Source organism: Gallus gallus, chromosome Z (genome assembly GCF_016699485.2).
Source record: "Gallus gallus isolate bGalGal1 chromosome Z, bGalGal1.mat.broiler.GRCg7b, whole genome shotgun sequence".
NCBI lineage: Eukaryota > Metazoa > Chordata > Aves > Galliformes > Phasianidae > Gallus > Gallus gallus.
In genome coordinates, this window is record NC_052572.1 from 37,546,376 (window position 1) to 37,571,254 (window position 24,879).

Here is a 24,879-nt window from a genome sequence, read left to right on the forward strand (position 1 = left end):
TTCCTGTGTGCTAAATTCTTTCAGTGGAAGAACTTTCTTTTCTCTATGTTATCATATTTTTAAACTAAACATGTAGAGAGCAGACTATGGAAAAGTGTGAAGAACGGTCTTGATATTAATAGAATACATTTCCTTGTGAAACTGGAAGAGATTTTTATTGTTTTGCTTTTATTTACCTGCCTGGGTGGAACTGAAAATGGACAATACTGAACTGAATCAAATTTTAGAGAAGGACAGCCAACATATTTGTTTGTTTTACTGAGGAGAGTTAATCCAACATGGCTTTGGTCTGGTGGTTTACTGAACATCGAAGAATGAGCTTTTAAGTCTTTTTGTTTTGCCCAAAGCCTACGTTCCAGTAACAGAGCCCACACTATTACGCATGCTATGACGTCATGCAGTCATACCTCATTAGCTAAACAAATGATTCTAGTCCAGGGCTTGTTTCCAGAAACAAATTAATTTGTTTACAGCTTAAGACATGACAGAAAGTGAGACTTTCATTAAGTCCTTCCCAAGCAATGCTGTATTACCATATGTCAAAATGTTTTTTTATAATTATTTGCCAGCATAGTTTTTTCTTGCACTGAATTCTACTATTCTAACTGCTAGCCATAGCCCATCTGTTAGAATAACTGTCATTAAAAATAAGAGGCACTACAACAGAACTTACACTGTGTAAGACTCAAAGTGATTTTTTTTCTTTTCTTCTTTTTTGTTATACATCTTTCATTCTTCCTCATCCTTTCTTAAAATAGTATACATTAGACAACAGATTCTGAAGATTGCCACCCACCTGCTTCCATCAGTAGGAAGGAAAGAAGCTTAAGCAGATGTGTGAACATTTGAATTATGAGCAAAGATTTCAATTTGGCTAAAAGGATCAGAGTTATATGTGTGTTGTTGCACTTATCATCACTCTGGGTATGACTTTCCCAGCACTGTGTGAACCAGTTGCTGCCAGCTGACTTAATGCTAAAAAGTTCCAGGTATCCAGAATGAGAAAGAATCATCATGGTAGCCATTGGAGAAGGAGTGGTGTTGTAAGACTCTACAGGTAAGCACATATGTTGTGATTATTGTAAAAAATCATAAAGAGAGAAAAAAAAGATGCTAATACCAAGGCACCCGATCTACTGAGTACATCATAAGCCATGAAATTATAACACTATTCTACAGTATGTCTAGTGGTGTTTATACTATGTGACAGAATATTTCTATTTATTTTAAATGAGCTGTATCATTCCATAATACCATATACCATAATATATATCATAATACCCTGGTGCTTTAAGTCAGTGAAAACAATGCAAACCAAGGTGGGAGGGAGGAGAAGAACAACCCAATAATCCTCTGATTTAATACTACATCATTGAAACATGAAAAATGGAAACATATTATCCTAATGATTCTGGATATCCAGTTAGTTTAATGAAAATGTCTCTAAATGACCTATTGTATTGCACTTATTGGATGTATGGAGATTTACCCCTCTAGGAGACCTTGAGCTTTCTTTTCCATTTTCAGGACTCAGCTGAGCAGATTTCAGAATATCTGAAGGATAGATAAGTTTTTTTGTAAAGTTTACTTCCTTCTGCCTAGTCACTGGAAGGTAAATTTTCTGCAATGATATCAACATTGTGTTTCACTGTCAATATCAAACCCGTAATACAATGGGACTACTGTACTATACTTTTCCCCCTTTTCTGAAACACAATAATAATACCATTTTTTGGTCCCCTAATGTGAAGATCTGACTGGGAGCAAGTAGATAACTTATTTATCTGTATATCTGAAGTACTAGGTTCTGATCTGCTAAAACAGCATCAGGAGTTTAGATGTAACAAGAAGATTGAGTGAATGGAACTCATAAATCTGTTCAGTATGATCAGAAAATGTGTAATGTATTTCTTCTCAGTTTATAAGAGCAGTTGCTATTACCTACTTTCAATAACATGCAATTTTATTAAGCCGTTGTATGCAGCAAAGTTAACAAGATCCTCAACTCTTACTGGAACTATACCAGTATCAACCACTCATTAAAGTCCTGAATTTGTCTAGGCTGTCCAGAAGATGAGTAGCCAAATGTCACAGGTTATTGTTTAAACTTATTTTCTGCTAATCCTTTTTAAGGATCTGAGTCTGCTGGTATTTTGAAGGCCAAATGAATGTTTTGTTTGTTTGTTTGTTTGTTTGTTTTTCCAGAAGCTCTGAAGGGAGTATCTCCAGATTTTCCCTCATCCAGTGACTTCAAACCACAAATCTTTCTTCTGTCCTTGAAAGTTTTTAGAAAACACTACATTTATACTCCTGTCAATCTAAGTTAGCTATTGTGGTGTGCTACTTTGAGGTTAGATGATAAATATAGGCCACTTCTCTTAAATTAGATAGGGTCGTCTTTCTTCTCCTGTGATTTCCTTGCATAATAAAGCAGTTCCTTCTGAGATTCAGATTCCACCATTGGGTCTCCTATGCTAGTTCCTACCCAGGCAGAGTGAATAATCCCCTATACAACGCACCCTATCTGGTATAAGTTTTCTCTCTGGATGTCTTGCTTTACTGTTAATTTCTGATTTCAAACCTTTAATTTAATCAGTGCTGGCCTCCAGTTCCCTTATCTCATTTATTAGTGAATTATCTTCCGAGACTCCTCTTCTCTTGGGAGGAAGTGCTGCTTCACTTTTCCGCTTTATACAGACTAATAGTTCAGACTAAAGTTTATTTCCTTCACAAAGACATCTCATTTTCTAACTCTACATCTCTACCTTACTACTAATGACAGCTTGTCATCACAAAACTGTTACCCCATAATTAGAACAAAACTGAATAGACATCAGGTTTCACACAATGAAAACTGACACATTATCATTGAGGCTGTTTATTGCAAGCCAATGCTATTATGTTTTTTCTCAAATCAAGATTATAAACAAGGAAATACCATGTTTTCCTTGTTCCAAACTTAGAATTCAGATTTAGCTTTTCACTGACTCTGAGTAAATAATTTTAATCTATTTCAATAATTGCCATTCAAAGCTAATTGTACTCAATCAAAATCATTTTGTTTCCTTCAGTACTCTATTCTAGTTGTACCTTCAATCTGTTAAAGCAAATTGTTGCAGTATAATACTTCATATATTTAGCAAATTAAGTGAATTACTTCTACTCTTTAGCTTCACTACAACATATGAGTAAAACAGAATAGTTTTTTTGTTATGATCCCATTACAACCTACTCCAAAAATATGCTGATAATCAGTTTTTCACTGCTGAACAAAACTGATAAATAAACCACTCTGCCTCCATATGAAGGTCCCTTAATTATGCTGTAATTAGGCTTACAAATAATAAACCTTTCCTAACAGTGCTAAGAGCTGATAGAGGTCAAGTAGTGCGTACCCATAGATGTACTTTGGTCAAACACTTTTGAAGTATTGTAAAAAACCCTCAGCTTTCAGTTATTTCTAGCATGTTTTCATGGGACAATTCACAGTGGGTTCTGCATTAGGTGGTGTCTTAGATTCTTTCTTCCAGAGAAAAATACCTTCCCATCTCAATCCATCCTGCTTGGTTCAGCGTACATTGCACCTCTGATAACCGTTCAAAATAGACAAAAGAATGGACTATTTTTAAATTATTTTTAAAGAATAATACACATACAGAGCTTCCACGAATCTCATTGTTACAGTCCTTTCTTAGAACAGTATGTTCTGCAGCTATGACATGATCCTTGCTCTATTTCTTCTACACAGTTCTGGGCTTTAAGGAATAGGAAAAAAGCTTTTCATTCCATATTGTCCTTTTACCTATTCTATTACATAAATCTGTGTATGTGTGAATGTTTATATGCATACTTATACACATACGCAGTGTCTAAATTCTGAGTACTGCATAAAAATTGCCAAGAAGATTGCACACTGGTGACTCCTAAATAAAGTTATATCACCTAAGCACTTGTTCCTTAGTTATGCTTGTCCTTCCAAATAGGTGAAAATTATAAATGTCAAATTTAGGTCTTTCTACTATATCTTTAACACTCCTAAAAGTCTAAAGAAATTATGCCAATAAAGGAAACACTCACCATATTCATAACTTCTCCAGCATGGCAAGATTAGGAAGAAAAGCTTTCAAGCAGCTCATCCTATGGAAGAAATCCAGTCTCAGTGTGAATCTTAAATATTTCCTGTTGATCCTGAGACATTAGATGTTGATAGAGGCCAGTTGACTGGATGCTTCATCACACAAACATTTCCACTGGTCAAAGTCAGGCATCCATTTTCAGATATTAACAACCAAACACCAACTTTGCAAATATCTTAATGATTCAGGTTGATAGGAAAATCTTCTTCTCTGGAGAGTGATCAGGTGCCAGAACAGGCTGCCCATGGAGGTGGTGGAGTCACTGTCCCTGAAGGTGTTCAAGAAACATTTACATGTTGTACTGAAAGACATGGTTTAGTGTGAAATATAGGTAATAGGTGAACAGTGGGACTGGATAAACTTAGAGGTCTTTACCAACCCTGGTGATTCTATGGTTCCTTGAACAAGACTGGATCTAGTACCAGACCCTGGGGAACACCACTAGTTACAGGCCTCCAACTGGACTCTTGACACTGATCACAAGCCTATGAGCTCTGCCAGTCAGATGGTTCTCAGTCCACTCCACTGACCACTCATCTATCCCAAACTTACAAGGATGTTGTGGGATACGTTGTCAAGTGCTTTTGCTGAAGTCAAGTACAAAACATCCACTGCTCTCCCTCTCATCTACCCAGCCACTGATGACGTCATAGAAAGCGACATTATTGGTCAAGCATGATTTCCCCTTGGTGAATCTATATTGACTACCCCTGATAATCTTCTTTTCTTCCAATTGCTTGGAGACGGCACCCAGAAGAAGTTTTTTCATCACTTTTCCAGGCACAGAGGTGAGCCTGACTGGCCTGTAGTTGCCTGCTTCTTCCTTCTTCCCCTTTCTGAAGACTGGGATGATGTTGGTTAACAATCAGTCTTAAGGGACCTCTCCCATTCTGCAAGGCTTGTCAAAGGCAGTAGAGAGTGGTACGACAGTCACTACTGCCAGCTACCTCAGCACATGTGGGTGCATTCCATCAGGGTCCATGGATTTGTGTGTGCTGATTTTAGCTAAATTCTCTCTGATCTTGTCTGCCTCAAACAAGGTGATGTCTTCCACACCCCAGAGTCTTTATTTCACCTCCAGGGTCTGGGATTCCCAATGGACAGTCTTAGTAGCGAAGACTGAAGCATTCAGATGCCTCCTCAGTGTCCCCTGTTACCAGGGCATCTATTTCTTCATTAATGGAACCATATTATCTCTAATCCTCGTTTTACAATTAACACACTTTAAAAAGCTTTTGTTATCCTTGACCTGCTCTACTAGATTTAATTCCAAGAGGGCCTTAGCCTTCCTTGTTTTATCCCTACAGGCCCTGACAACATTCCTATGTTCTTTCCAAGTGGACAGGCCCTCTTTCCACATTTTGTGGACCTTCTTCTTCACCTTGAGTTCATTCATGAGCTCCTTGTTCATCCATGCAGGTCTTCTGCCACCTTTCCCTGAATTCATACTCTTAGAGATGCACTGATATTGAACTTGAAAGAAACAATGTTTAAGTGTTGACCAGCTCCCTTAACTTTCAGTGCTCTAGCTGAAGAGATAATTCCAAATAGGTCTTTGTAGAGATCGAAGCTATGTCTCCTGAAGCCCAGGGCAACAATCCTACTAGTTGCTTTGCTTCTTCCACACAAGTTTCTGAACTCCACCATCTCCTGACCACTGCATCCCAAGCTGCCTGCAACCTTCACATCCCCAACCAGCCCTTTCTTGTTAATAAGAACAAGGTCCAGCAGCACACCCCTCCTTGTTGGCTCCTCCATCACCTGCATCTGAAAGTTTTTTTCAACACATTGCAGAAACCTCCTGGACCATGCATGCCTGACACTGTTGCTTATCCAACAAATATCAGGATGATTGAAGTTCCCCATAAGAATCAGTGCCCAGGATCAAGAGGCTACTTCTGGGTGTTTGTAGAAAATCTCATTAACTTTCTCCTTCTGATTTGGTGGCCTGTAGTACACACTCACAACTGTGTCACATATATTAGCCTCTCATTGCTCTCACATAATGAACAACTCCACCACCTCACCTTAATGGCCTGTCTTTCCTAAAAAAGACACAGTCATTCATTAATTTATGACAGCAGTCCAGTAATATGAGCCATCCCTCCTAGTCTCCATGGTAGCAATGACATCATGGCCCTGTGACTGCACACAGATCTCTGGTTCTTCCTATTTCCCATGCTGTGTGCATTGGTATAGAGGCACTTTAGGGAAACAGAGGATGCAGGTATCCCTAGAGGGATGCAGTAAGTTTTCCTTTGTAGCCTTTCCTTTATGAAGAGCTTATAGCCATCCACTGCAGCACTCCAGCTGTGGGAATGATCCCACCATGTTTCAGTAATGGCAACTATGTCATAGTTTGCCCGCTGCACAATGGCTTCCAGCTGCTCCTGTTAGTTGCCTATGCCACATGCACTGGTGTAGATGCATTTCAGCTGAGCTGTTGACCTCACACCTACCCCTGATATTGTTCCTCCAAATATGTCTTGAGTGAGCCTTACTTTATCTCCTTTCCGCTTCATACCTAGTTTAAAACCCTGTCAATGAGATCTGCCAGCTCCTGGACTAGGATTCATTTCTCTCTTTGAGACAAGTGAGGCCCATCTGCAACCATCAGGTCAGGTGTCGAGTAAACTACCCCATGGTTGAAAAAGTTGGACTTCCTGCTGTGGCTTCAGCCTCTCAGCCAAGTATTTATCAGATAGGTTTTCCTCGTCCTGTCAGTACTTACCCTTGCCACATAAGGGATAGAGGAAAACACCACTTGTATACCCATAGTGTAACTGCCTGTTACTCCTATAATATATGAATGAACTGCAAAGTCCCGTCCCTTCATTAATACAGGTTATGTATACTTTTTCTGTGTGTGTAAACATAGGTTTTTATACTCTTATGACAGCAACTTTTGTTATAACAAACTCTTTTATGTAGGTTATAAAAACTAACAGATTCTCAGCCTTGCCACTTCAAAGACTAGTTGCTTTTGCTCTCTTCCTCCCCTCCATGACTATCAATGTTAGAAGCCAGAAACAAATATACAAGAATCATCTAATCATAGAATCCTTAGAGTTGGAAGGGACTTCTGAGGGCCATCTCATCCAACTCTCCAGCAACAGGGACACCACAGCTAGATCAGGTTGCCCAGGGCCTTATCTGGCCTCATCTTGGCTGCTTTGGAATGAAACGGTTACAAATTTGTATATCTTTTTAATTACAGGTGTCCCATAAGAATGCTTTGTTCCCATTCTATAAATTGTAAACTGAGGCACAGTTGGTCCTGATGTCACTTGTTTAGAAAACAGACGAGAAATGTGGCAAAATAATGCCCTCTGCCATTGCCCTTTTAGTCTAGACTCTTCAAGAAGCAAAACTCTGGCTTGTGCTTTCTCTTCTGTCATGCCCTAGAGCACACTTGAAGACCCTGCCACGACACAGGCTCTTGTCTGAACAGCTTAGAACTGTCACAGACAACGAATGCAGTGTAAGTCCACCCTCGTGTCTTCTCTACAATGAGCAGCTAAGACATGGTGAAGTACAAAGACCTGCCAAGACCAAGGTACCGCAGTCACCGAGTCATCCTCTCCTTTTTCTTCTTTTGATTTTAACATTGACTCTTTCTAATGAGCCTCAAAGTTTGTTCATCATCTTATGTAGTTATAAAGTTATATAATGACAAAGTGGGATATTTAAGGAATCCTTCACTCTTTGAAGAATTAAAGGACTCACAAAATGCATTCATCTGCTATTTCACCCTAGCATGACCACATTTCATCTCACAGTCTACTGTGAAATAAAGTAAGGTTTCTGCTCCTACATGGTACAGAATTCTACCTGAGCTTCTAGCATTAGGACTTTTTATCTCCTTAGAGGGTCTGCTGCTAGGAGAAGTAGACTAGTACTTCTGCTTGATGTTTTACCCACTGCAAGACAGGAGGACACTTACATACTATTCCTCACATTATTCACACTTCAGTTTTGCTGAAAGAAATCAACATAGACAGCTTTTCTTACCAGATGAGAAGAAGGATGTTCCCCTTACAGCCCCTACTCTCCTGTTGACTTGATTCCATTACTATCTTCATCATAAATTAGTCCTAAGAATGTCCAAAATGGAGTTGCTTTTTAAATAACAGTTAGCTTGGAAAGCTTTTCCCTACACTCCATTAACCTCTCATTACTAATATAAGTTCACAGTCAAAGATGGATAGGGTAGGGTGATGCATATCTTCAGGCTTTTCATGCCCTACTTCATGCTTACCTACTGTAGTGCCACAGTCTGGGCATTGCCATTGGGGTCACCCACTTCTCCAGTTTCTTGCAGAAAAGCTCTCCAATGACTGAACTGTGAAGATTACACCCTCACACACAGGATTTTAAAAATGTGACTGAGTTATTTAGCATTTGTTAAAGGAGTTGAGTGAAGACTTCTCTCAGAGGGATCCTTCACATCCTCATGCAACTATTAGAAGCATTTACACTATTACAAATGGAGATTGGCATTAATCCCTAAGGAGCAAATAGAAGCAAGTTAATCAAGATGCTTTGATTAACAAAGGAGAAGTGTTTCCCCTGAAGTAAGAAACCACAACTGAAATTAATATTCCATTTGTGAATCATACAGTATTCACAGATAATATTTAAATTTGAAGAAATATGCGTTTGCCTTAATATATTCTATTATTTTGATGAAAACCTAAGGTTCATATGTAAAATGCACTAAGAATGCAGGTACACATCTTTTAGTGTAGTTCTTCAGAAACACCATTTGCTGTTTTGAAAACTAACCCAGTTGCCTCTAGTACACCATGACATCTGTAGGCATAGTGGTTTATAAGTAGTTAGAGCTAGAAAATAACAAAACAAATCCTGAAATAATCCTGAAATACCAGGGGAAAAAAAAAAAAAAAAAAAAAAAAGGAATTTAAGATTTGTGGAGTACAGAACTCCTGTTTACTTTTTACTTTGTCACTTTGATAGTTTTGAAATAAACCTCCAGTGAGTACTAAAAATAGAATTGAATTAATAGAAGCAACAAACATTATCCAGCGAAGTCAATGAATTCAACTGGTGAGAATCTGTGCATGGTGAAGTCAGACATATTTCTGCATTTTCTCTTGAAAAAGATGCCACATTTCTTAGCTCAGGGTTTAGTTATTTGAGATGATATAAGGTTCTTCAAAACAGTGCACACTAATCCACACTAAGCCTGTAAACTACCTTAAACATATGCCTTAGTCACAACAATTGGTGACCAATTTCTTTAATAGTTAGATCACGTCTGTACTGCTAAGAGCCTCAATCTTTCCTCAGTCCCTTGTGGTTAATTTGCAGCCATATTATATGCTTAACTTAATACTTTTACAGGGGTTAGTGTAGGGGCCAGAACTCTCTCCAATGGTATTGGATTTTGCTACAAAAAAAAAAAAAAAAGAAAAAAAAAATTACTTGTCAGTTGTCTTGCACATTGCAAGAGCAAAATTAATAATCTCCCACTTTCTTCATCCTTGCAAAATGTTCCAGTTACAACTTGCTTATACGTTTTTATGTATGCTTCAAGTGCCTCTACAGGAGTCTTATCATAATAGCTAAGAGAGCAACCAAATAACCACTATTCATAGGAATTACCTTCTGAACAACACACATGGTCTTGAATTCCTAACAACTAAGAAGAGCTCAGAGATGACGGTTAGAAAAACTGACTCATGTTTGCAGTATATAGCTGTGGACAAACCAGTAAGTAGCAAAACGTTATGGTTGCTACTATATTATAATTCTAATATATTTTTTATATCTCATTGACACAGCATCAATCTGAAAACAAAACAGTTTTCAGATAGCCTACGTGAAGCAGATAGCTTTCTGCAGCCTCATCATTTCTGCACATGACTTTGCTCAATACCTCAGCTGTTCATTACCCAACACAAAACATGTTTATATATTGCAATATAACAGAGGTAGTGTTTTGGTTCTAAAGAGGCTCACTCCTGCAGTTGGCTCAACACTGTATGTCTGTCTGGAAAAATAATAACAACCTGGATCAAAAAGAGGAGAGTCTCACAGAGATTGTATATCTATTGTGAAATTCTGCATGTGCTTTTCCAGGGAGCAGGTGTTTCAAGTTAAAAGTTATGGTGCAAAGACAAGGATGCAAACTATAAACAGTTCAGTTTTTATTCATTCCTTCAAAACATTCAGTTTTTAAGGATGAATACCAAGATACTATGTAGTACTTAGTACACAGATGTTTTATTGCTAAAAGATCGTGAAAAAGAGAGAACTGTGATAGGAATAGATAATAAAGGACAGTTCATCTGGAAAGACAAAATCAGAAAACTGTTTAAAAAAAACCACAAAAAACAAATTCTAAACAGATGCTTACACAAAACTTGTACTTACACAACAGAAAATATATAGAGACCTTTTACTAACAACAGAATTTTGTTATATTATACAATAACCATGCATTTGCAAATGTACACAGAGAATAGAATATATGTATATTTCCATGCCACTGGCTTTCCTTTTTCCTCTGCGTGTAATAATCTACTTCAAGAACTGAATAGATTTTTGTTTCTTTTTCTGAAGAGTTACAAGCAGACAGCTCCAAGTGTGGAAATAGCCTAAGCAAGTAAAATGTTCCCTCAAACTCTCTGATGAATCACCAGTAACTCATTTCACAAGCATCACCCACTGATCTATGGATTAATTTTCCTTAAAAAGAAAAATATTATTAGCTAATGCTCAGACTGCAAATGTTTGCTTGAACTGTTTTACAAGCTCATTGCTCTCTGCTTCTGATGATCACCACAGTTTCTCATCTCTGAATGAATCAAATGGCTTTAAGGTTTATGTAGAAGTTATAGATGGTGTCAGATGCTATCACAGTTTTTAAAATAGTGTTTTTTCACAGAGATGCATAATTTTATATTCTGTAGCTACTAGCCACATGTTTTGTGAGCTGCTTATCTTTGTAAAATAAACTAGATAAGAATCCAAAGGGAAGGAAATTAAAGGCAATGTGACATCACTGAAAAATGAATGAAGTGCATCTGCTGTGAACATCTGGAATTAGATAACCCGGTAGCTGGATAGCTGTCCATTGGTTTTCAAAGATTTGTAAAGTGAGAAATCATTTGCATAGATTAACACAGTGCTCTGTGAGTATTTATGATTGCTCACATAACCATTTAGATATTAAAATGTAAAACAATATTCCAAGAGATGCTCTTTTTTTTTTTTTTTCTAGTAGATATCATAATCAATTTCCATATGGTTAGCTCATTAATAACATAGAAAGGGAACTCAATTTAATGTGTCATATGTATATACACGGGATTATAAGCCATTTGTTTGTCCTGAGTCATCTGCTATTCCTCTGACGTGAAATGGATGGAGAAGTAATCTCAACAAGAGAAAATGAGGCATAGAAAAGAGCTACTATGTAAAGTGCATGAAGTAGCAAAAATATAAGAACACAAATATATTTAATTGCTTTGTAGATGACACTTGCTGCACACCTGAGGTCCTCTTGGTATATATGTACTAAATTTGAAAGTTATTTGAAAGACTCTTATCAGGGCCTCATTCTTGGCTCTGGATTACAGAATCGCAGAATATCTGAGGTTGCCAGGAATATCTGGAAACCAGCTGGTCCCTGTGCTAGATGTTAAAGCAGGTTTTTCAGTGTCAATTTTCATAACCCAGATCAAATTTCTTTGTTTCCAAGGATGAAGAATCCACTACAAGTCTGACCAAACCAGTGTCAAGTACCCAACTGGAATTTTTCTTGATACAACCCATCTCTTCCTCTTGTCCTGTCTCTTTGCCCATGTGCCTCTAAAAGGAGTCTGAATTTGCCTTTTTTAACATGAGCTATGGAATGAGATAAACTACCTTGTCCCCTTAGCATTTTCTTCTTAAGGTAGAACATTGTTCTTTTAGCTTATCCTTATGCTATGTGTCCCAAACCTGTAAGTGTCACAGTGGCTCTCCATTGAACTTATACCAGTGTATCAGTGCTCTTCTGGTAGTGGAAGCACAAAATAAAACAGTGCTCCAGATGTGAAATAGGAAAAAACCCAACCCCTTTACCTCCTTTCTAGTTTGCTTGTGCCTACATAGAACAGGATGCAGTTGGCCTTCAAGATCTGTGAGGATACACCCTGAGTCACATTCAGCTGGTCTACCAGGACACCTTGGATCATTTTCACAGAGCTAATTTCTAGCTACTTTGTACCCGTCCTATGCTACTCCATGGAAGTACTCTAGCCCAGACTTAGGACTTGACATTTGCCTTCAGTGAACTTCCTTCCTTCCTTCCTTCCTTCCTTCCTTCCTTCCTTCCTTCCTTCCTTCCTTCCTTCCTTCCTTCCTTCCTTCCTTCCTTCCTTCCTTCCTTCCTTCCTTCCTTCCTTCCTTCCTTCCTTCCTTCCTTCCTTCCTTCCTTCCTTCCACCCACCCTCCCTCCCTCCCTCCCTCCCTCCCTCCCTCTTCCCTTCTTTCTGCCCTTCTTTTTCTTTCTTTCTTTCTTTCTTTCTTTCTTTTGGGGGTGAAGGTAGTTTTGTTGTGACGTGTGTTTTTTATAAGAACCCAGTATTACTCACTGACAAATGTGGCCACATGAGCCATATGAACATGAAGTGCATATGATGTGCAATTCATTTCCTATCATCGGCAAAAATTCATTTCATATCAGGGTCCACCCATTTCAATACTGAAGCAAACAAACTGAAATAGCTTAGTGTGGTTTTTGAAGTGCTGAAACACTCAAAGTTATAACATGCTCCAGGTAAGCACTGAGAAAAAAAAAAAGAAAAGAAAAGAAAAGAAATTGAGTCTTTCTAAGTAACTGAAAAGAAACAAACTGACACGTTTCTTAGAGTTAAAAATTAGTAACTAATTTAAGGGAACAGTAGCATATTTTGAAAGCAAAAAGGTGGTGTAAAAAATAAATAAAAAAGACAAAAGAGTTGCGTATGTGGACCAGCTGTTGGAATTGACTGACTCAGATTAACTGTTATTATCCAGATGGTCTTTTTAGAGCTTTAGTGGATATCAATTCATTATACCTTACACCTTGGCAAGCAAACCTGAAACATTTACCCAGAACATTATGAAAATAAAAGGAAGAGGAGGAAGATGTAAAAATAAAAGATGTGAACAGCCGGAAATAAATGATTATATTTTGCTCCTAGATTAAATATTTTACAAAAACAACAAAACGAAACAAGGTGGAAAAAAACAAAAAACAAAACAAAAAAAAACAAATAAAAAAACAACACACAAAAACAAAACCTCAAACCAACCTGTTCTAACTTTCAATAGACTCCAGACGGATTTTTTAATCATTTATTTTTAGTCCTTCACATAGCAAACTCTCTGATATTCTATGGTAGTTTCATCAACTTGGACAATGTAAACTTAAAGTGCAAATACAGATGAAATGGTTACTCCAGTGGCTTTCTGTGTATTGCAACATTACATATAATACTGCCCTTCACTGTGTTATTTATAACATAGATTTTACTAATTTGCTCTAGAGGTCAGGAAGAAGAATAAAAAATCCTGGACCAAAGGGCAGAATTTTGAGATTATATTAAGATTATTTCAGTGATTATATTTGAAGATCATATTAGTGATTAATGAATCAAAAATCTATTAAATCAAAACATAAAAAACATAAATGATTACTCAATTTGAAAAAAAAATCTCAACATTTAAATAAAAATACTAAAATGATCTGAGTTTTTATTTTATCAATATAGATGCTAAAGAAGAGAAAAAATTACAAAAGGACTGACTGACTCAAATTTTCATAAAGCTTCAGAAGGGAAGTCAAAGATAGCACGCAGTGAACATTCACTCAGATGAGTATAAATTGCTTGCCTGTTCCTTCAGCACGCCCTTGAATGTTGCAATTACACTTGAGTGCATTTCTTTTTAAGTGCAAATATTTAAAATAATGTATTGAGGAAATTCTTATTATAACTAATCCTGCCTTAGAACATTTTGGAGAAGACAGAGACAAAAATACTCAATAGATAGCAAAAACTATTTTGATGAGTCTTGTTTGCTATCCACTATTTGAGTTGATCTGATTTGTCATGATAAATCCAAGAAAAAAAAAACAGCACTCTCTCCTTCCACAGGATTTTGAATCACACTGAAGTCTCAAGGAAGTGTAATTGGTGGTGCAATGAACAACATGAGCAGAAATGATCCAAATCCTGTAAAGGGGCTGGAAAAAGTAATGGGGACCAGAGAAACCTGAGACAAAGCTTCAGGTGAAATTGCGGTCAGAGAGTCTGGAACAGAAAAAAACCCAGGACTAGGGAAAATAGCTTTGGGCTTGCTGCTTCTGTGTTTACTTGGAAAAGGAGGAGCAAAGTAAGGGAAGAGAGGGAGGAAAAAATATAGCTTTTGCACGGAAGGACCAGCCTACTGCTGTGCTCCATACCAGACCCTCTCTTCCTGCCTCTCTTTTACTGGGGAACAGCAGCCATCACCCTCATTTCCTGTGAGCCTTGGAGCTCCCTGTGGCCTTTAGCAGCTTCTTGAGAGAAAACCCAGTGACCAAAGCATTCCCAGGCAATCAGAGTTCTGGACCCCATGTCCAGAAGTTAGTGCTCTGAATTCAGGAGTACAAGAAAATACAACTATGCTCTAGTACACTTGGACAGGGAACATAATGAGATGTTTCATGAATAAACAAACTTTAAAAGGAAATTACTGTGAAAATAAATTTTATGAACACCACTAGTGAGCTTTCTAGGCACAATTCATGATGAAGATAAATTCAACAAGGAGAAGGCTCATGAAAAATGAACTGTCAAAATCTCCAGGTATCCCACATGTAAACTGAAATCACATCTATAACCCCGAGTCCCAAGTCCTTAAATAAGAAGATAGACACAGTGTTAATCTTGTATCATGACTTCAAAAGCTTCCACCTTATACCAATGGGAATGTAAGCTAGATCAAGAGGGAGAGAAAAAAAATCCATTATTGGCTCCTAACAAGTGATTGTAGTGACCATAGAAACAGAAATCTCACAGAAGCCAGAGCAGAACTCTACTGCCAATCTACCGCTCACTACAGGCATGCTGAGCACTGTATTATGTGGTGTGCTGTAGAGATTGCTGAATATCAGGAGAATATCTGATACTCCATGATGTTTGATTTGCATACACATTAATGACATTTCTAATCAATTGATTTGATGACACTAGTGGTCTTGGACAGAACTTCTTATTGAAGAGATTGTGAAAAATTAAGCTTTAGGCTAATTTTTGATTTGCAAATGCTTTACATTAGTAATCCTTTGTCTCTGCGTTGGATTTCTTCCATTGGAGGTTGCCTCTGCTATTAAAGCAGTAGAAGGAGTTCCAGCAGGGAGTAGAGAGCAGTAAATGCAGCTATTTCCTGCATTAACTAACCATTAGCATTAAAACAAGAGTCAAAAATCACCTGGTGACAACAAAAACTTCCAAGCAAGTTGCAAGATAACTGGAAGTGTTTTTTAGCTGAGATTCTCCACTGGCTTCCATAACCATTAATACTGAAACAAAGTGAATATAAAGCACTGTTTGACCTGAGAATAACAATAATAATTAAAAAACAAAAACAAAAACAAAAATATTATTTTTTCCCAGATTTCCAGCCTACATATTCAAACCATATTTTACTCGATACACCAAATTTCTGGTTTCCTTACTCAATTCTGCCAGCCAAACACAACTTCAAAACAATCTGAACAGCCCACATGCAATATCTGTTACCTGATGGGACATACCAATGCTGTTACAACCAAATGCCAGTAAGCTACCTACAGTGAGACTGATCCTCATCATCAAAAGAGTGAGGAACATCAACTAGTAGTGAGGAGCTACTCTTCTAATTTCAGAGAAGTTATGCTAAGCTAATAATGCCATAGAACAATTTGGACACCAGAGATTTACCCCGCTGTTACACAAGGAAAAATACTTATGTTCAGCAAGAGAAAATGATGCATTTGATGACCACTGCAAAAAAGTTGCAAATGATCACTAGGTCCAATGGAGAAAAGCACAACAATTTGTGTTTCCTTGAACTCTTTGGCCAGCCAGTGGCCAAACCATTTTCTAATTCCAGTGGATGCATGAAAATATAATCCTTCAGCAGCCAGCTAGCCAGTTTCTCCTCCTCAAAAAAAAATAAAAATAAATAAAAATAAAAATAAAAATAAATTACCACCATTCCCAACTCTGCCTTACATGCGGTGTCCATATCAAAAAAAAAAAAAAAAGAAAGAAAAAAAAAGAAAAAAAAAAAGGAAAAGTCATTCTTTTCCTGTATATGCAGATACTAAGCAAAAGATACGCACTTGTCAACAGTTTTGGGGCCAATTCAGACTGGTTCCATGATTAATGGGGAGGGAGGACTCATGGACATACACCCTGAGAGATGGGGAAGGGGGAAAACGGTAAAAGGTAGGGAGATGGGCCTTGTCATAGTTTTATGATTTTTTGGTTACTGGGCCAAATCAGCCCGTAAACTGTTGACAGGCCTAAAAACAAAACAGCGGCAATGAGCTAAGGGGGAAAAACTAATTTACTAAATATATCAGAATGCAAGATAACACAATATAATACAATATAATTGGAATTGAGGCTAATAAATCAAATAAAATGAGAGAGTGTCCAAAACCAAAGGCCTTCCTCTAATGCTGAAGGCAAGATGGCTAGGGAGCACACACCACAGTGACAAGCAGTAAAAGATGGGGCATCTCAGGACTTGCAGATAGTTTGAACTTTCCCTCTAAACAGGAAATGAAAATGGAACAGTGAAAGTCTTCTGGGAAATGTAGTTCTTCTCTTCTGAGAACCAGGTAACTGGAAAAATCGACAATCCACAGAACTGGAGCATTAACTCTTTAACTCCCAATGCACCACATGGTGTGGAATGCCTATAACAAGAATCATCAAACCCTGACAGTGATGAAAAGAGTGTTTTCACAGGCAAAAGTGAAAGCTGTGGATTGAAAACACCAAAAATAAGGGGGTAAAGTCCTTTACATCTTCCATGAAATTTTCATGTTTTCAAATGTTTCTCACTCTGTGTTTCTGTGTTGTTCTTACTTCTCATAATTATTCATATGCTGTCCACTTGTTTCTGAACATATTTTGACATGCTTCAGACTTTTGTCTTGAACACCATTTCTCTTTTCATGCTTCAGATATATTTTGCTTTTCTTGGTAGTTTGTTATATAGATATTCATCTTCAGTTTGTAGTGATCTTCAGGATTAGAAATTTCTTATAAGTACTAATCTGGCTTTATCCTTTTCTTATTAAAATGTTTTTAGTTCTTTAACTCCTGGCTACATAGAAATCTTTTTGTTATTCATAGAAAAGTTATATGCCTTAGAAAAGAAGGCAAGTCTAAGGCACATATATATGTTCATTAATTTTGCTTATTCATGTTAGCTATCATTTTTTGTCCAACAGGTGCCTTCAATTCATTATTAAATCCACTGGGGCTTTGAGTTCACTAATTATTCTTACCCTCTTACATATCATATTCATTTCCTTCCTCACTTCTCCTCTTCCTTTGATACTGACCTTGCACTGGCTTTTATTTAAGATATTCCTCTTTGAGTGTTCAGTTTGTGCCAGCTGTTCCTCTAATGATCTCCTGAAGAATGTCTCTCTCTCAGTTTCATTATTCCATTTTCATTTGCCCTTCAAATCAGCTTCATCCAATTTTTCTCTGTTTTGGCAAATAATGTACACCTGATGTTTCTCACTGTTTGAGATTGCCCTCTATTTGCCTATAAAAGATGTAATAGGTCACTGTTGCTGGTTCCTAAGCAACAGTGATTAATTAATCACTAGAATTGAACCATTAATCTTTATCTTCTAAAATTAGTTTGAAACTTAAGATATCTCCTGTCAGGTGCAATAACACTTGCATTGGAAGTGTAATCTCCAAGAAGGCCTAGAAATGTTAACACCACATTCTGAGTAATGTTCAGAATCCTGAAAGGCTATACAGGAAAATTTAGAAAACAAAACACAAAGCTATGGATGCAAGGAAGTCCTCAGATGACAATGAACCTCTGAACAAACGAACAGAGGCCAGGGAAGGTGACAGATGACTGACCGCTTGATGTCACTTCTCTGTAGACAGAAAGAAAGTGATGAAGGAGCTCCTCTTCTGTCTGCTCTGAAGAAGGCTGAAATATGTGGGAGAAAATTGCAGAACAATGACAGAAAAATTCCAGAGATAAGAAAGTCTTAAAAATACAGGAAAACCATAGTAACTGTTGAAACAGAAAGGAATGTTGTTATTACTGAGATGGAAATAAATTTAACAATTTTATTACCCTCGTGTTTATTCCTGTTCTTATGAAAACAGAGTTCACATTGACCTTTCCTTTTCTAAAGGAAGCTAAAAACAGAACTACCTTTCTTGAGAGGGTAAAATTTTGCTAAAAATGAAAGCCTGAACTATAATAAATTTTGTTAAATCAATTCAGCAAAAGGCGTATTATGCCTCTTTCTCTCATTTCCCATTAATCTGACAAAAACATTTTGGAGGGATAAATATTCTCAAGCATTTTCCTCAGTCAACTTGTATTGCTATCAGCAGGAAATCTTGATTCTATTGAAAATTGAAGTTGTGCAACTTTGTGCTGTTGACTGATTAGAGTTAGTATTAGTCTTCCCAGTTTCATGGCTTTCACTGAAAGTCATCTTAAAATTCATTCAAAATCATTTTTACAGACAGTTGGTTTTTTTATTATCTGAATTGAGGAAATAAGCAATTTATAGAAATTAAATGGATATACAATCTCTATCCACAGGTTTTGCTTTTAAGTGATGAATTCTTGGTAGCAATTTGCATTGAAGATAACAGAATATAAGGCTTTTCTTGGTCTTCACAGGTCTTTTTGGCAGAAATAAAAATATCATACATCTAGCTAAAACAGATTGACTGCTTCGGTGCACAGAGTGTTCTTTTTGTCCGTAGACAGCTAGAAAACTCCAGCAAAAATTGAAAAATGAAACACTGATTTAGTTTAAAATTGAAACCTATCAAATACTATTCTAGGTGGAAGTATTTAGCTTTGAGCTAAAGTCAAAATATTAACAAGTTTCCTCTCTGGAAATACACTATGTATGTCATTAACATAAAGGAAATAAATTAATAAATAAAAATAATAAAAGGACTATATTTCTAATAGCAACAGAGAACAGAAGAAAACATCAAATAAAGGAAATAAAAATGCAAACCACTTCAGCTGAGAAGATCCACATTCTCATAGGAATAGGCTTAGGCCAGCAACTCATAGAGATAATGTAGCCTACAAAGTACTTGCATCACCCTGAAGACTGCCCTCCCACCTTTCATGAATTATCTCAATCTAATTCACTAACTTGATTTAGTGGAGATCCTTAATGATGTTGTCTTTAAATGTTGTACATTTAAATATATTTTTGCCACTATTCTCCACTGATTATGTTATTTCTTAGTACAGTACAGTTACTTAATACAGCAATCTGCAGTCCTAGCAATTGAGTCCTTTATAATTTACAACAAACTTCATTACACACCCACTTTCTCCTTTTCCTCTGCTTCCAGTGTCATGATGGTAGTTTCTTCAAAGGATAAATGTGTGTGAGTTTGGGGTGGTGTTTTTTTACTATAACCAGTGAAAAAAATATTTGTTTTGCTATTGCTCAAAGACAAAACCAGAAATTAAGGTTTCTGTAATGCAAAATAATGGTCAAGTCATAGAAAATTGCTGTAAAGTGAAATAGAAGAAAGAATTTGCAAGACTGGCTGTGGAGCATCCACATCAGAGAGAAATCTAGCTATCCTGTGCTTCTATTCTGTTTTCAGCTGGGAGGTACTTCTGAATGTCCACTGAAAAACAGTGGAACTGTACACAAAAGGAACAGGAGTATTGTCATTATACAATCATTATGACTAATTTTCTTAACATCAGGAGTTTTTTACTTCCCGAAAATGAACAGAAAAACAGTGTTTCATAGTGAAAAATTTCCACTCCTGTCCCTAGAGCCCTTCTAAATATTAGGACCAAAAAATAAGGGTTTAAATAAAAATAATTTACTTCCAACATTTATCTTGACTCCGTTCTCAAAGTATCTGTCTCATAATTCCAAGGAGCATTGTGACTCTCTAGTGGCCCATCGTTTCCTTATTTTTGAGTTTAACCAAGACTGTTTTATATGTGGAATCTCAGAGACAGCAGAAGAACTGTTTCAGAGTGACTAAAGCTACTTTAAATTCAAATACATTTCAGCAGAGAGATATGTACAGTAAAATGTAATATATTTGCTGCTGAGTATGCCATTCTTTTGCTTTGCATCACTCACATGCAGAATTAGAAAAGGAGAATGAAATCAAGTTCAAAAAACCCAAAAGTAATCCCTAGGTCTCACAGTATAGAAATCATTTCAGAATGCTAATCTGTTTGCCATAAGCAATAGGCATTGACTAAGATGCTATGGTACCAAGTGCCATGATATACTTGAAACTGGAAAGAAGTGAATTTCTTTCATTAGACTCAGTTAGTTAGACTCAGTTGCACATAGGGCAGACCTTAACTTTGAGAAAATTATCCCTTTATTTTCTCTAGGAGGATCTGTCAGCTTTGATGAGATTCAAGGCTGACACAGATTTTGTTACGGGTTATGCTAAGTTTTTTAAGAGGTGCTTCCTGCCTGTTCCGATAGCTGGGAATCACTAAAATTCATTTCTAATACCTGTTGTACACTGGACTTGCTGAAAAAGCTAGCAAGGTAATGCAGTGAGATATCAGTAGAATCTCGTAGGAATTGAAGAAATCAGGAAAGAAAATCCAGTCCTGGAATAAACCTGTAGCACAGGGTCTGAAGCAGTCTTTATTTTCATCTCTTTCACCCTGATGACAGTTCATCATTTTAACAGGGGTTATATCATTTTCCAGTGTTTTAAGTAAATAAAATAAATTAAGCAATTTTCCCTGGCAGTCAAATCTATATGTTCATTTTCCAAAATATTTATGGCTAGACAAACTGGACCAAATCCTGATTTGTTTTTGGTATAAAAAACAAAGCAAAGCACAGATCAGGCTGAACAAAGGAGTGCATATGCCACATTTCAGACATGTTTGGCCACTTTTCAGTCATGCTGTCTCACATTAGGATTAATCTGGCTGTTAGTTTAGGGATCTTGTTCCAACTCTCAGGCAGAATAAATAATACATATAGACCTTATACTGATTTCACAGTTGAGTATTTCACTAAGTGAAACAAATTTCTGAATCTTAGTGATGTCTGTTAAAAGACTGAGACTGCAGGGTTTGGCAGTATTTCAGGGAGTATTTTCCTTCTACTGTTTTTTGATGCAGATTGAGCCCAGGCAGTCCACTGTGACTGATATCAGGTCTCACTGCAAGTATTAAAGCCAGCCAGACTCAGTACCCAGCAGCTTATTCACAGGTTGTGGAGTGCTCAGGGACTGAAGAGTGCAAAAGCAATGATGGCAACCCTTCAGAAGGTTTTGTGAGGCTTAAGGGCAGCAATTTATTCTGTGAAGATCCTTACAGAGCTGCAGAAGGACAGACTGTGATCATTAATATTGTAGCCAGCCAGATTACCTGGCCAAACAGAGTTGCGTCAGACTATCACTACAGTACATTACTGCCTTTTAAATGGAACTGTCAAATTTAGCTCAAGACTGTATTGTTTAGCTAGTATGTACGCTGGGTGTGTCAACTGGTGTCTGAGATTGCTTTGCATGCATTTCTAAGCTGATTTGCAATTGTGCTGCAGGGGTGTTTGTGCACAGAGACCTATGCTGGATCTTTTCTTTTTGTGTTCATCTACCAGCCTGAGAAACAGCCTTCTGAGAAGCATTATCCAGGCTTTTGACCTTGTCTGCCATGATATCCTCATGGCCATACTCAGGAAGCATGGTCTGGACAAATGGATGCTGAGAACCAGCTGAATGGCAGGTCTCAGAGGTTGTGACCAGTGACACAGTATCTAGCTGAATTTCTGTAGCTAGTCACGTCCTACAGAAGTACATACTGGGTCCAGTATTTTTTAACTTACTCATCAATGGCTCAGATGAAAGGACAGGCTGCCTCCACAGGAAGTTTATTGACGATACAAAACTAGGACTAGGGGCTGGTACCTAAGGGTGCTGTGCTGATGTTCTGGAGGATTCCAACAGACTAGAGAGATGAGCAGAGAGGAATCTCTTGAAATTCAACAAAGGCAAGTACCTCAGGAATAACACTGTCAGCAGGCCCTTTCTACTCAGCCCTGGTGACATCTCATCTGGAGTGATGCGTCCAGTACCAGATTCCCCAGTACAAGAGAGATATAGGGTTCCTGGAGTGATTTGAGCAAAGGGCCCTAAAATGAGGAAAGGAATGGAACATCTTTCATATGTGGAAAGGCTAAGTGAGCTGGGTCTGTTCATTCTGGAGAAAAGAAGGCTCAGGAAAGTCTGATCAGTTTGTTAACTGTAGTATCTGAAGGGGTGATATCAACTGAACAGGGCCAGACTGTTCTCAGCAGTAGAGAGGCAATGGGCACAAACTGAAACACATGATGTTCTCACTGAACATGAGGATAAACTTATTTAAGGTGGGGATAACAGAACACTGGAACAAGAACAAGCTACTGAGAGAGGCTATGGAGTCTAGTACTCTGGAGATATTCAGAAGCCATCTGGACACAACCCTGGATAATGTGCTATAGAGCATTCTGCTTGGGCAGGGAGTTTGAGCTAGATGATACCAGGGATACACTCCAATCTCAAGAATTCTGTATTCCTGTAATCATCCCACTGTGCTTCCAACAAGCACACAGGTCCAACACACCATCCTCACCTTTGCCATGGGCAGCAACAGCAGCTGCACAGATTTAAGGTTGGCCGCTGTTGTACACAAGTTACATCTGCATCTGCAAGTCTCCTTGTGCAGGACTCAGGCACATACAAGAGGAAAGTAAACAAGGAGAAACTGTTATAGCAGATAAAAAAATGACTATATTCTTAGAAATTCTCAACAGGGATGAAGATGAATGGCTGTTGCACACAGCATCTGAGATTGTGAATAGAACAATGAATGGTGGCAGAGGGTCATGTTGTGAACATGGTAGGACTGCTAGTGCAGGAGGAACTTTAGGGCAGGGAAAATATTCACAGGCAAGATCAACACAAAACTGATTGAGAAGGTGGCAAATGGAGGGGCATAGATGACCAGTGGGAGAATGCCCTTGAACTTTAAGAAAAAAGTTGTTGCTGGTTTTTAAATGCGTGTCTGCTTTCTCTTTTCAGCAGTTCAGCTTTGGGAGGTTGAGGAAGCAATTCAGTAAAGCAATCCATCCTGGAGGTAATATCTGCCCCTATGAAGGGTTTTGAGCCTCAGGAGCTCACAGAAATCTTTTCTATCATGGCATGGTGTCTTTGTATTGGCTCTGTTGGTGTAACTCCTAAACCTTAATTGCCATTGCTTCTGTCTTGGCCAGATACAGATTGCTCTTAGCACTCAAGAATATCTCTCAGATGAGTTACAGGCTTTTATGGTAGGCTGCAGACTCTTGGGTGATATCATCGTAGTTAACCCAATTAAAGTGTGAGACACATACTTCATAAGACTTGCTTCACCTCTGCCATTCAAGCAACCTATCAGAGCCAGTGTCAAATCCAAGTCCCTGTCCGTCCTCCATGTTGATTTCACTACACTACATTGATTTCATATTCCTAATCTAGGAATCTGTTGAACTGAAACCTTAACTGACTTATTTTTTCTCAGCTAATGTCTGACCAGCTGCAACGTAGTAGTGAAACATCTCTCTGATGAGGTAATGAAGAGCCCAGGCTTGGGTTTGCTATTTTACAGCATTGTGCTTACCTACTGTGTGCTGTGCAACACTTGTAGGAGTAGCAGAACAGATGGCAAGGGCTTTGGAAGTCCAAAGAGAAATTATTTTACTATCTCTGGTTGCTGTGAATTGTTCATACACCCAGGAAAGACAGGAGGGCAAAACTTTGGGCCCTGCCAAATGACTTTAAGATAACCACTAATAGCTGTTTGTTGAACTGTGAAATAGCGCATGCGTTTTACTGAAGTTAATAAAGCACTTCTACATGCATTTCCTTCCGTTTTCTACACACTGCTTCCTCTCATAGTATAGGCTTGCAGTCAGAGGCAATCCAGAATATTCTGTTTCATTTCGAGGATTCTAGAACAATAACTGCAAATGCATCACTAAAAAAAATGTATTTGATTAAAAAAAAAAAAAAAAAAAGCTGTTTTTACCCTACTGCACAACTTCAACCTTCTAGTTCCACTTTCCTCTCAAACTAGAAAGGAGAATCAGAGATCTGGTACCTCGCTCAAGTGTTGCAGACACTAAAACCAAAAGACTTTTCTCTGGGAAATCAGATGAATAAAAACCACCAGAAGTGGAGGAGGACCAATGACACCTGAAATCTGGGAATGCTCTAAAATCACATAGATGAAGAATCAGTAGAAATGTCCACAAAAATACAGGCTGTTTTCAAAACTTCATTCTTGGCAAAAGATAGGGACCCTGCCCGATTATTTACTGGGTAGCAGCGCATATGAGCAAAGGGAATCTTCTTTCATAGTCTTCATCTAGTTTCAAACTACCATCTCATAAACTTAGCAAACACAGTGTTCAGTAGATTTTAGTAGGTAATTTTTATTTTATTTTTCCTGT

General features: G+C 37.7%; 2 long non-coding RNA genes across 2 annotated transcripts in view; one reads left to right on the plus strand and one right to left on the minus strand.

Moving 5' to 3' along the window:
• The window catches only part of LOC121108630, an 89,851-nt gene that overhangs the window by 46,945 nt on the left and 18,027 nt on the right, over positions 1-24,879 (plus strand). The window lies entirely within an intron of this gene.
• On the minus strand, positions 115-4,782 carry LOC121108629. The gene is made up of 3 exons (XR_005843317.1): positions 4,689-4,782; positions 4,078-4,404; positions 115-1,554 (listed from the first exon to the last, which is right to left on the minus strand). It is a non-coding gene; the product is annotated as an uncharacterized LOC121108629 (long non-coding RNA).